Raw genomic sequence first — 10729 nt, 5'->3', positions numbered from 1 at the left:
GCCTGGTTCATTACCCAGAACCAAATCCAGTATGGCCTCACCTCTTGTTGGCCTATCTACATATTGTGTCAGGAAACCCTCCTGCACACATTGGACAAACAGTGACCCATCTAACGAACTTGAGCTATAGCTTTCCCAATCAATATCAGGAAAGTTAAAGTCCCCCATAACAACCACCCGATTACTTTCACTCTTCTCTTGAATCATCCTCGCAATCCTTTCTTCTACGTTTCTAGGACTGTTAGGAGGCCTGTAAAAAACTCCTAAAAGGGTGAACTCACCTTTCCTATTCCTAACCTCAGCCCAAACTACCTCAGATGGCGAGTCTTCATCCATCGTCCTTTCCACAGCTGTAATACTATCTTTGACAAGCAATGCCACACCTCCCCCTCTTTTACCCCCACCTCTGACCCTACTAAAACATTTAAACCCTGGAACCTGCAACAGCCAATCCTGTCCCTGTTCTACGCATGTCTCCGTAATAGCCACAACATCGAAGTCCCAGGTACCAACCCACGCTGCAAGTTCACATACCTTATTTCGTATACTTCTTGAATTGAAGTATACACACTTCAAGCCACTTTCCTGTTTACAGGCACCCTCCTTTGAGATTGATGCCATGTTCCTAACCTCCCTACACTCCAGGTCCTGCACCCTAAAGCTACAGTCTGGGTTCCCATGCCCCTGCAGAGTTAGTTTAAACCCCCCCCCCCCCCCCCCCCCCGCCAGAGCAATAGCAAACCTCCCACCAAGGATACTGGTGCTCCTCAGGTTCAGGTGCAGACCATCCTGTTTATAGAGGTCCCACCTTCCCCAGAAAGAACCCCAGTTATCCAAATACCGGAATCCCTCCCTCCTGCACCATCCCTGTAGCCACGCATTTAACTGTTCTCTCTCCCTATTCCTCGACTCTCTATCACGTGGCACGGGTAACAAACCAGAGACAACAACTCTGTTCGTTCTAACTCTGAGCTTCCAACCTAGCTCCCTGAAAGCCTGTCTAACATCCTCAGCGCTCCTCCTACCTATGTCATTGGTGCCAATGTGGACCACGACTTCGGGCTGCTCCCTCTCCCCCTCAAGGACCCGGAAAACACGATCAGAGACATCACGTACCCTTGCACCTGGGAGGCAACATACCAAACGTGAGTCTCTCTCGTTCCCACAAAACCGCCTATCTGTTCCCCCAACTATCGAGAGCCCAATTACTGTTGCTCTGCTCTTCTCCACCCTTCCCTTCTGAGTAACGGGGACAGGCTCCGTGCCAGAGGCCTGAGCCCCGTTACTTGCCCCTGGTAAGTCGTCCCCCCCACAAGTATCCAAAACGGTATACTTGTTCTTGAGGGGAACGGCCGCAGGGGGCCCCTGCACTGGCTGCTTCCTCCCAGTCCCCCTCACTGTCACCCATCTATCTGCCATCTTTCTGCTCCAAAACTCGATGGTTTTCTGCCGCAGAGAATTGCACCCTCAACTCCCGCGTGCAAGGTGAGGATACCAAGCCCGACACTATCAAGGGTGTAGTTAGAGCGAGGGCAACACCGGTCACTATCATATGGACAGCCACAAACACACTCTTTTCACATGGAAGTCCATTCCTTCACACTCTCTTCATTTTACCATCATCCCAGAGATTATTCTGATAAAACAGCTTTGCACTGCCTCTGTGACAAGGAGACCATTGATTTATAAAGGTCAGAAAGTCTGTCCACAATAGCCGAAATACTGCCTCAACAACACTCCACAACTCCGACACATGCTTCATTTTGTAATGAAGGCTGACATTTCATTTCCTGTCCTGGTTAATGGATGCCCTGCATGAATTCTGTTCGTGATGTGTGACCAAGGACATTCCGGTCCTTTTTGGCAAAAGCACTTCCCAACCTCTCACCTTCTAATAAATACAACATGAAAAGGAATGTATAAGTTAACGAAAAAGAACAAAGGAAATTTACAGCCCAGGAACAGGCCCTTCGGCCTCCAAGACTGGGCAGATCCAAATGTACTGTCTAAACCTGTCGGTCAATTCCGAAGCATCTGTATCCCTCTGCTCTCCATCTACGACATCTGTCCACACGCATCTTAAATGAATCTACCGTGCCTGCCTCTACCACCTCTGCTGGCAACGCCTTCCAAACGGCCACCACCCTCTGTGTGAAATACTTGCTGCGTGTATCCCCGTTAAACTTTCCACCTCTCACCTTGAAAGCGTGACCTCTCGTTATTGAATCCTTCACCCTGGGAAAAAGCTTGTCTCTGTCCACCCTGTCTATACCCTTCACGATTTTGTAAACCTCAATCAGTTCCCCCCTCAATCTCCTTTTTATTATTGAAAATAAACCTAACCTACTCAATCTTTCTTCATAGTCAGCACTTCCATCCTCGTAAACCTTCTTTGCACCCTCCAAAAGGCGTCTATATCCTTTTGATAATGTGGCGACCAGAACTGTATACAGAATTCTAAGTGCGGCTGAACCAATGTCTTGTACAATGTTAACATGACTTGCCAGTTCGTACACTCAATACGCCGTCCAATGAAGGCAAGCAAACCATATGCCTTCTTGACTACTCTATCCACCTGTGCAGCAACCTTCAGGGTACAATGGATCTGCACTCCCAGATCTCTCTGCCCAACAACGTTTCTCAAGGCTCTTCTGTTCATTGTGTAATTCGCTCCAGAATTAGTCTTGCCTACATGCATTACCTCACACTTGTCTGGATTGAAAACCATCTGCCACTTTCTGCCCAAATCTCCAGTCCCTCTATATCCTCCTGCATTCTCTGTCAGTCCCTTATGCTTTCGGCTACTCCAACAATCTCCGTGTCATCTGCAATCTTGCTGATTATACCAACAGTGTCCTCTTCCAGATAATTTATTTATATCACAAACAACAGTTGCCCCAACACTGACCCCTGTGGATCACCACTGGTCATCTTTCACCATTTCGAGAAACTCCCTTCAAATACTCCTCTCTGTCTCCTGTTTCTCAACCAGTTCTTTATCCACCTAGCTAGAATACCCTGCACACCATATGACTTCAATTTCTCCATTAGTCTACCATGGGGAATCTTATCAAACGCCTTACTAAAGTCCATGTATATGACATGTACAGCCCTTCTTTCAGCTAGCAAATTGCTCACTTCCTCAAAGAGCTCAATTAAGTTGGTAAGGCACGATCTCCCCTGCACAAAACCATTTTGCCTATCACTGTAAACCCATTCTTTTCAAAACATAAGTAGATCCTATCCCTCAGTACCTTCTCCAGCATCTTTCCCACCACTGACGTCATGCACACTCGTCTTTGGTTACCCAGAATATTCCTACTACCCTTCTTGTAAAGGGGGACAACATAAGCTACCCTCCAATCCTCCGGCACCTCACCTGTATTTAAGGATTCCACAAAGATATCTGGCAGGGCCCCAGCTATTTCCCCTCTCGCCTCCCTCAGCAACTTGGGATAGATCCCACCCGGTCCTGGGGATTTGTCCACCTTAATAACCTCTAGCCTACCCAACACATCTTCGCTACTTATGTCAGCATGATCAAGACTAATCAAACTTCTATCTCTAATCTCAACATTCATCATTTTCCTCTCCTCAGTGAACACTGATGCAAAGTAATCATTCAGAATCTCACCCATTCTCTCAGGTTCGACACACAGCCTTCCTTCGTTATCCTTTAGTGGACCGATCCTTTCTCTAGTTACCCTCCTGCTTCTTGTATAAGAATAAAATGCTTAGTGATTCTCTTTAATTATGGTCGCTGAAGTTATTTCATAACCCGTTTGAGCCCGCTTGAGTCATCGTTTAAGACTTGTCCTACTTTTCCGATATTTTTCCAGAGCCCGTTCTGTTCTTAGCTGCCTTGACCTTACGTATGCTTCCCTTTTCCTCTTGGTTAGTCGCAGAATTTCTCCTGTCATCCACGGTTCACGAATGTTGCACTTCCTATCCTTTGCCTTCAACGGGACATGCCTATCCTGCACTATCCTTAACCTACCTTTCAAAGCATCCCACGTCTCAAATGTGGACTTCCCTTCAAATAGCTGTGTCCATTCCACATTTCCGAGCTTCTGCCGAATTTTGATATAATTGGTCTTGGTTCCGTTTAGTACTCTTCCCTTAGGACCACGCTCTTCTTTATCCATGAGTATTCTAAAACTTACAGAATTTTGGTCACTGTTACCAAAGAAATTCCCCACCGCAACCTCTACCACCTGTCTTGGCTTGTTCCCCAGTACCAGGTCCAATATGACCCTTCCCTTGTCGGACTATTGACATACTGCAGTAGAAAACTCTCCTGGACATTTCTTACAAAGTCCACCCCATCCAGACCTCTGACGCTAAGCATATCCCAGTCAATGTTGGGAAAATTAAAATCTCTCATCACCACTACCCTGTTGCCTCGACATATTTCCAAAATCTGTTTACCTATTTGTTCTTCTACCACATGCTCACTGTTGGGAGGCCTGTAATACAGCCCCAACAGTGTAACTGCACTCTTCTAATTTCTCTGCTCCACCCATAATGCCTCACTAACCAAGACCTCCATAGTGTGCTCCTTTAGCACAGCTGTGATATCGTCCTTGACCAACAATGCAACTCCACCCCTCCCTTTTACTTCCCTCCCTGTCTTGTCTGAAGCGTCTATATCCAGGGATGTTTAATTGCCAATCTTCATGCCCTTCCTTCAACCAAGCCTCTGTGATTGCAATGACATGATACTCCCAGGCACCAATCCAAGCCCTAAGTTCATCTGCCTTTCACACTATACTCCTTGAATTAAAATAGTCGCATTTTAGGCTCCCAGTTTTTTGTGTTCATCTGCTCTCTGTCTACTTTTCCCTTTATGAATGCAATCTTCATAATTCTTCCAGTCTCCGGTCTCCACATCACTGCCTAATTGTTTTCTCTTCTGGTTCCCCGTCTCCTGCCACATTAGTTTAAATATTCCCAAATGCAGTAGCAAAAAACCCACTAAGGACATTGGTTCCAGTCTGGTTCAGATGTAGACCGTCCATTTTGTAATAGTCCCACCTGCCCCAGAACCGGTCCCAATGTCGAACAAATTGAGCCCCTCCCTTCTACACCATCTCTCAAGCCATGCGTTCAACCTGTCTTTTTTTAAATTTCTACGCTGGCTAGCACGTGGCACTGGTAGTAATCCTGAGATCACTACCTTTGAGGTCCTCCTCTTTAACTTCTCTCCTACTTCCCTGAATTCTTCTTTGAGGACCTCATCTCATTTTCTAATTATATCCTTGGTGTCCATAAGCACCAAGACAACTGGCTGTTCACCCTCCCCTTTTAGAACGCTCTGCAGCTGATCGATGGCATACCTGACCTGAGCACCTGCGAGGCAACATACCATCCAGAAGTCCCATTCCGGACACAGAACCGCCTATCTACTCCCTTCACAAGATAATTCCCTGTGACAATGGTCCTACGAGTCTTTTTACCGCCCTTCTGAACAGCAGTGCCTGCCACGATGCCATGAACCATGCAACTGCTGCCCTCCGCTGGTAAGTAATCTCCCCCAACAGCATGCAAAACGGTATACCTGTTTTGGAGCGAGATGACGGCAGGGGACACCTGCACTGTCTTCTTAATCTTTTTCTGTCTTTAGGTCACCCATTCAATGTCTCCCTCAGCAATTCTAAACTGTGTTGTGACCAGCTCACTAAACGTGCTATCCACGGCATCCTCAGCATTGCAGATGCTCCACAGTGAGTCCATCCACAGCTCCAGAGTCATCATGCGGTCAAACAAGAGCTGCAGCTGGACACACTTCTTGCAAGTGTAAGAGTCTGGAGCGTCAGCCATGTTCCTAAGCTCCCACAACAAGCAAGAGGCACAGGCCATGGGTCTGAGTCAACCATTGTTGTTTTGTTAAAAGGTTGACATAATACAGTAGAAGTTTATAGTATCCATTTGCCTTACAGACATCTTACATTTCATGATTTTCCGTGATCCATGGTGTATGTGTGTGTGCGCATGTGTGTGTGAGAGAGATTGACAGAGAGAAAGGGGTGATGACTAGAATCCTATTGTTATTTTGGTATACTCTAATTATATTCAGGGGTTCAGCCTTTTTTACATGAATGTTCATTACTTCGGTGTTTGTTTGGAACTGAGAATTAACCGGAGTTCAGAATGGTTAGGATAATATAACTTGAGCAGCTATTTAAAACAAATCTGTATCTGCTCAAATCTTCCAAGTATTGACTCAGTCCATGAGTCATGAAGGAATTAATATAAAGCTGACATGACAAAGAAAGGCTAAAAAATAACTTCAGAGGACATTGGGGCGCTATAGAGAAATATAGTTTCAGTGAGTAGTCAAAGGCCTGACAAATAGAGCTTTACGTGGATAAAAGTGAAGTTGTCCATTTTGACTGGAAGAAAAGCATTTTGTTTTGTTAGAGGGAGATTCCATATCTCTGAGATGCAGTGGGATCAGAGTGTAACATTACCTGAATCACAAAGTGCTAGCAGTACGTAATTAGGACAGTGAATAAATGTTTTCCTTTTATCATGGGGCAATTTAAACACAAAAGCAGAGAGCACTGTTGAGCTTGTATCTTGAATGCTCTCATTCTTATCGGTCACCCTGTTTATGGAAGGAAGTAAAAACGTTGGAGGCAATTCGGAGAATGCTTACCAGAATAATACTTACAGAATGACTTGTCATACAAAGGGAATTCGGATAGTCTAGGCTTTTTGTCAGTTTGTGGTTAGGAGAGGAAGAGGCAAATTAATCGAAACCAGATGTTTCCTCTGACAGAAGAGACGGGAATGAAGGATTGCTGTCTAAATGTCAGTGGTTGCCCATTTAAAACACATCCAGATGATCTGTTTTCTCTCAAAATGTGGAAATTCTGGCACGCTATTAAAGCAGATTTATGGAATATTTTAAAGGCAAACATAAACAGTTTATTGTTGAGAGAGAGATGGCGAAAGGTTTTCAGGGTAGGCAGGAAGGTGGATTTAAAGTTACAATTAATGAGACATATTCATGTTGAATATCTAACTCATCCCTGTTTGTATGGGATGTGGCAGGTTGATTAAACTGATAAATTGGAGTTTCAATGTAAAGATCCAACAAACAAGTTTATAATGCTGAAATCCTCCATCTTCAGCGCTTTTTCAATGGTTGAATTTTTCAAGTGTTTGTTTAAAATCACTTAATTTGCGCTGTAACACTAATTGCCGATATGGAAACTGGGACACTTCCAAGGCAGAAGAGATTCCAGTAATGAATGCAGTGATCACAAAGAAAGTTTTAGTCCAATGTGTGACTTAATTAAGATTCATCTAGAACACAACAATGTGAAAGAAAATGAGTGCCACTTCCTGTAAGTTCTATGGAGGGGCTTCTGACTGAGTAATGCCACAGCAATGCAGCAAACACCAACCTACGGCAGTCACATTAACAAAGTTGCTTTAATATGTCTATAATGTTTGCATTTTTCTGAGAGATTAGAGATTTTGTTTGCTGAACAAATAGTTGCATCAATACAAAACCTTCAAAAGTGGTCAGTGGAAAATTGCTTGCCCATTCAATATTCAGATCTCAATTTGTATTCGAACATTTAGATAGCTGAACTCTGAAGAAAGAATAAATATATTGAACAATTAGAATTCCTATATCCTCTGCTCCCCTCATTCTGCCTGTGATGTCTTTCAAAGCCCCTATGAAAGTTTTAAGGAAAAAACCTACAGTTTTCCATTATCCCACTACCTCTGGAAGTTGATCTACTTAATAAATACAGTTGATCAAAGAATATAATTCTGAATCCCTGAGCATTCAGCAATTTTATACCAGCCATCAGCCAATTGTGCATACAAGACCTAGCTTAAAATGTTATCTTTCATGACTAATTTCAGCTGGGTATACTGTGAAGAACCGGGAAATCGAATTTCTCCAGGGACAGTTGCAGGAAATAAGTTTGCTCCAGTTTGGGTATAAATGATCCTTGATTCAGAATTCAAAGACGTGAAAGGAAATTGCTGGAGAGCTGTTGTTTAGATTGTTCAGGGGCTTCCTCTTGAAAGCATGTGACAGCAGTGCAACAAACACCTTTGTAGACCAGACCACAACAATCGCTCTGAATCTCCAACCCTCATGCTTGCTTTGTTCCTACTGATTGAAGCTCTTATTTAACTAGAACAACAGAAAGCATCCAAATAAAACCCGAAAGAACTGCGAATGCTGTAAATCAGAAAGATAAACAGAGTTGCTGGAAAAGCCATTGCTTTAAAACATCCCAATCTCTTCAGTGAAACGTTTCCCCTTCATCAGCCCGGTCCTGAACGTTTTACCTCCCATTGATCTCTCTGGTCTATACTGCAAGGAAAAATTCCATCTCCCCGACATTCTCTGCCTCTCCCCCTACCTGTGCTCTGACTTCTTGCAAACCAGTTATGTAAGTTTGACCAAAAAAATCACCAACTCATGCAGTCATCCTTCTGCAGTGTGAGCAGTTTTTTAAAAAAAACAGCTGAATAAGTGCTGTAATACTGAATCAAGATCCTTCAGCCATTCCAGCAGCTGGCACACAATTGTATATGCTGACAAATGCTGATTTCAGTGACTAAACTTGCCTGTTCAATTGCAAGCCTGGTAAACGTGACAGCCTAAACTGTGATGGAGATGGGAAACCATGACTTCCAAATCTAAGGCAGTCTCGAAAAAGTATGTTTGATACGATATGTGACCATGATTTTGCTTCATTCAGAGTACAAGAAAGTGAAAGTAAGTTGCTGGTGGGCAGGCAGTTATGGTAAGATAACGTACAGACCCCTCATGAAAACACCACACAGCAGTGCAGAGATTGCCATTCCCGACCATAGCAATCACATACTGCCTCTCCATTATCCGCATTGTTCTTTGGGTCGGAGAGTTCTTTTCAAAACAAACAGTTTTAGGGGAGGACATCAAGGAAGCTTGAATTCAAAATTGCTAGCAAATTTGGGTCACTTATTCCTGATCAGTTTAGTCTCTTAAAATGAATATATTCAAGAAATATGTATCCCATCGCATACTCACCCTTATCACCAGCTGTAGTGTCCGAAGAAAGGGGTTGAAGAATAAAATCAGTATTGATTGCAGTATCCGTCTGGATTGTAAGAAGTTTAACAAAAGCAGCTGACCTCAAGCTGCATGACTGAATCCAGAGTCTTCAGCCATTCAAGCAGCTAGATTAGTGGGGAAACAGGCCCTTCGGCCCAACAAGTCCACACCGCCCCACCGAAGCACAACCCACCCACACCCCGAACCTAACACTACGGGCAATTTAGCATGGCCAATTCACCTGACCTGCACATCTCCACGCAGACACGGGGAGAACGTGCAAACTCCACACAGTCAGTCGCCTGAGGCGAGAATTGAACCTGGGTCTCTGGCGCTGTGAGGCAGCGGTGCTCACCACTGTGCCACGTTCCACACATCAATAATACTCAATAGCTGGCACTTAATAGTAGCTGGAGGAAAATGCTAACATAAGGACTTAATTTATCTTGCCTGACCAGTTACAGGCATGGCAAGTTTGACAATCCAAACTGCTTGGGATATGGAAAATATAGTTCTCCAGGATTGTTTGCAAAAACTACAAAATATGTTTGATATTTTATGTAATTCGTGCTTCATTTGATATTATATTCTCCAAGGCAATTACTGGAGAACAATCAGTTCCTGTGAAGTTATGTAGATATTTCCTTCTGCATCCAGGAACCATGTAGCAGGCCCTAGTTACCACACTCAGCTTAACCCGCAAAATATGTATTACATCCGGAAGTTGGAAGATGGTGTTCTTTCTTACACAAGACCTTTGCAGTCATAATTTTATGAATTCTGGTGAAGCTGCTGGTTGAACTGAGAGCTGGATTATAACGCGATGGTTGGCAGTGCCAAGGGTGGCATGGTACTGACAGTGGCTAATACAGAAGTTGCTGCCTTTTCACAAACCATTATTGAAATGGCATGATCCCAGGAGCTAACGGCAATAACAGAGTGAAGGCAGGGCAACGACGTATCCTTTGCTGCCATTAGTGATGGGTATTGCTGAGCCTGTACTAAAGAAATTTGCAGGCAAAAGCTCACTGTGGGAGTTGAGGAGCTCTATTGTTCACAACACAGACAGACATGAGTGGCTCTCAAATGGTGCCTTCATTTGCCCACCACTGACAAGATAATATAATGGTGCAGAAGGGATTGGGCTTTGCTCCTGAACTCCCCTCTACTTGGCCTGACTCATCCGAATCTTGTCAAGAGCAAGTTGACGTGGAAAATTCAGCCCTACATGTCGAGACAGTACCAAAGGTCCTCATTGGAGACATTGGAAAATTGGTTGCCTCGTCTCCATTTGGGCCTGGCGCTCTTTAGTTGAGATATTTTGAGACGTTTCAACAAGTATAAAGTATTGAAGAAATGAATTGGTTGCATCGTATCTCCCTTTCTTTGCTCCCAGACTCCAGCCTCATTACCTTGTCTTACAAACAGCCAATGAGGGTTTTGGGGTAATAAATCACCATCTACTGTAATTGTGCCTTGAACTAGTTTTACAAAACCAGCTGTCCATGGCTTGAAATACTTACTCAATGTTTCAGGTTAATAATGATGATTTTATTGTGGATGTAGATATACGCTTAAAATGACTGAATAGCACTTTTCTGACAATTAGCAGACCCCCTGACAGTCCATAGTACAAGGTCGATGGAAAACTGTACACTC

Source organism: Chiloscyllium plagiosum, unplaced genomic scaffold (assembly GCF_037043375.1).
Source record: "Chiloscyllium plagiosum isolate Xiang-an unplaced genomic scaffold, Cpla_swu_hap1 HiC_scaffold_45, whole genome shotgun sequence".
NCBI lineage: Eukaryota > Metazoa > Chordata > Chondrichthyes > Orectolobiformes > Hemiscylliidae > Chiloscyllium > Chiloscyllium plagiosum.
The sequence above is the reverse complement of the archived record's forward strand: the minus strand, read 5'-3'. Positions refer to the sequence as shown.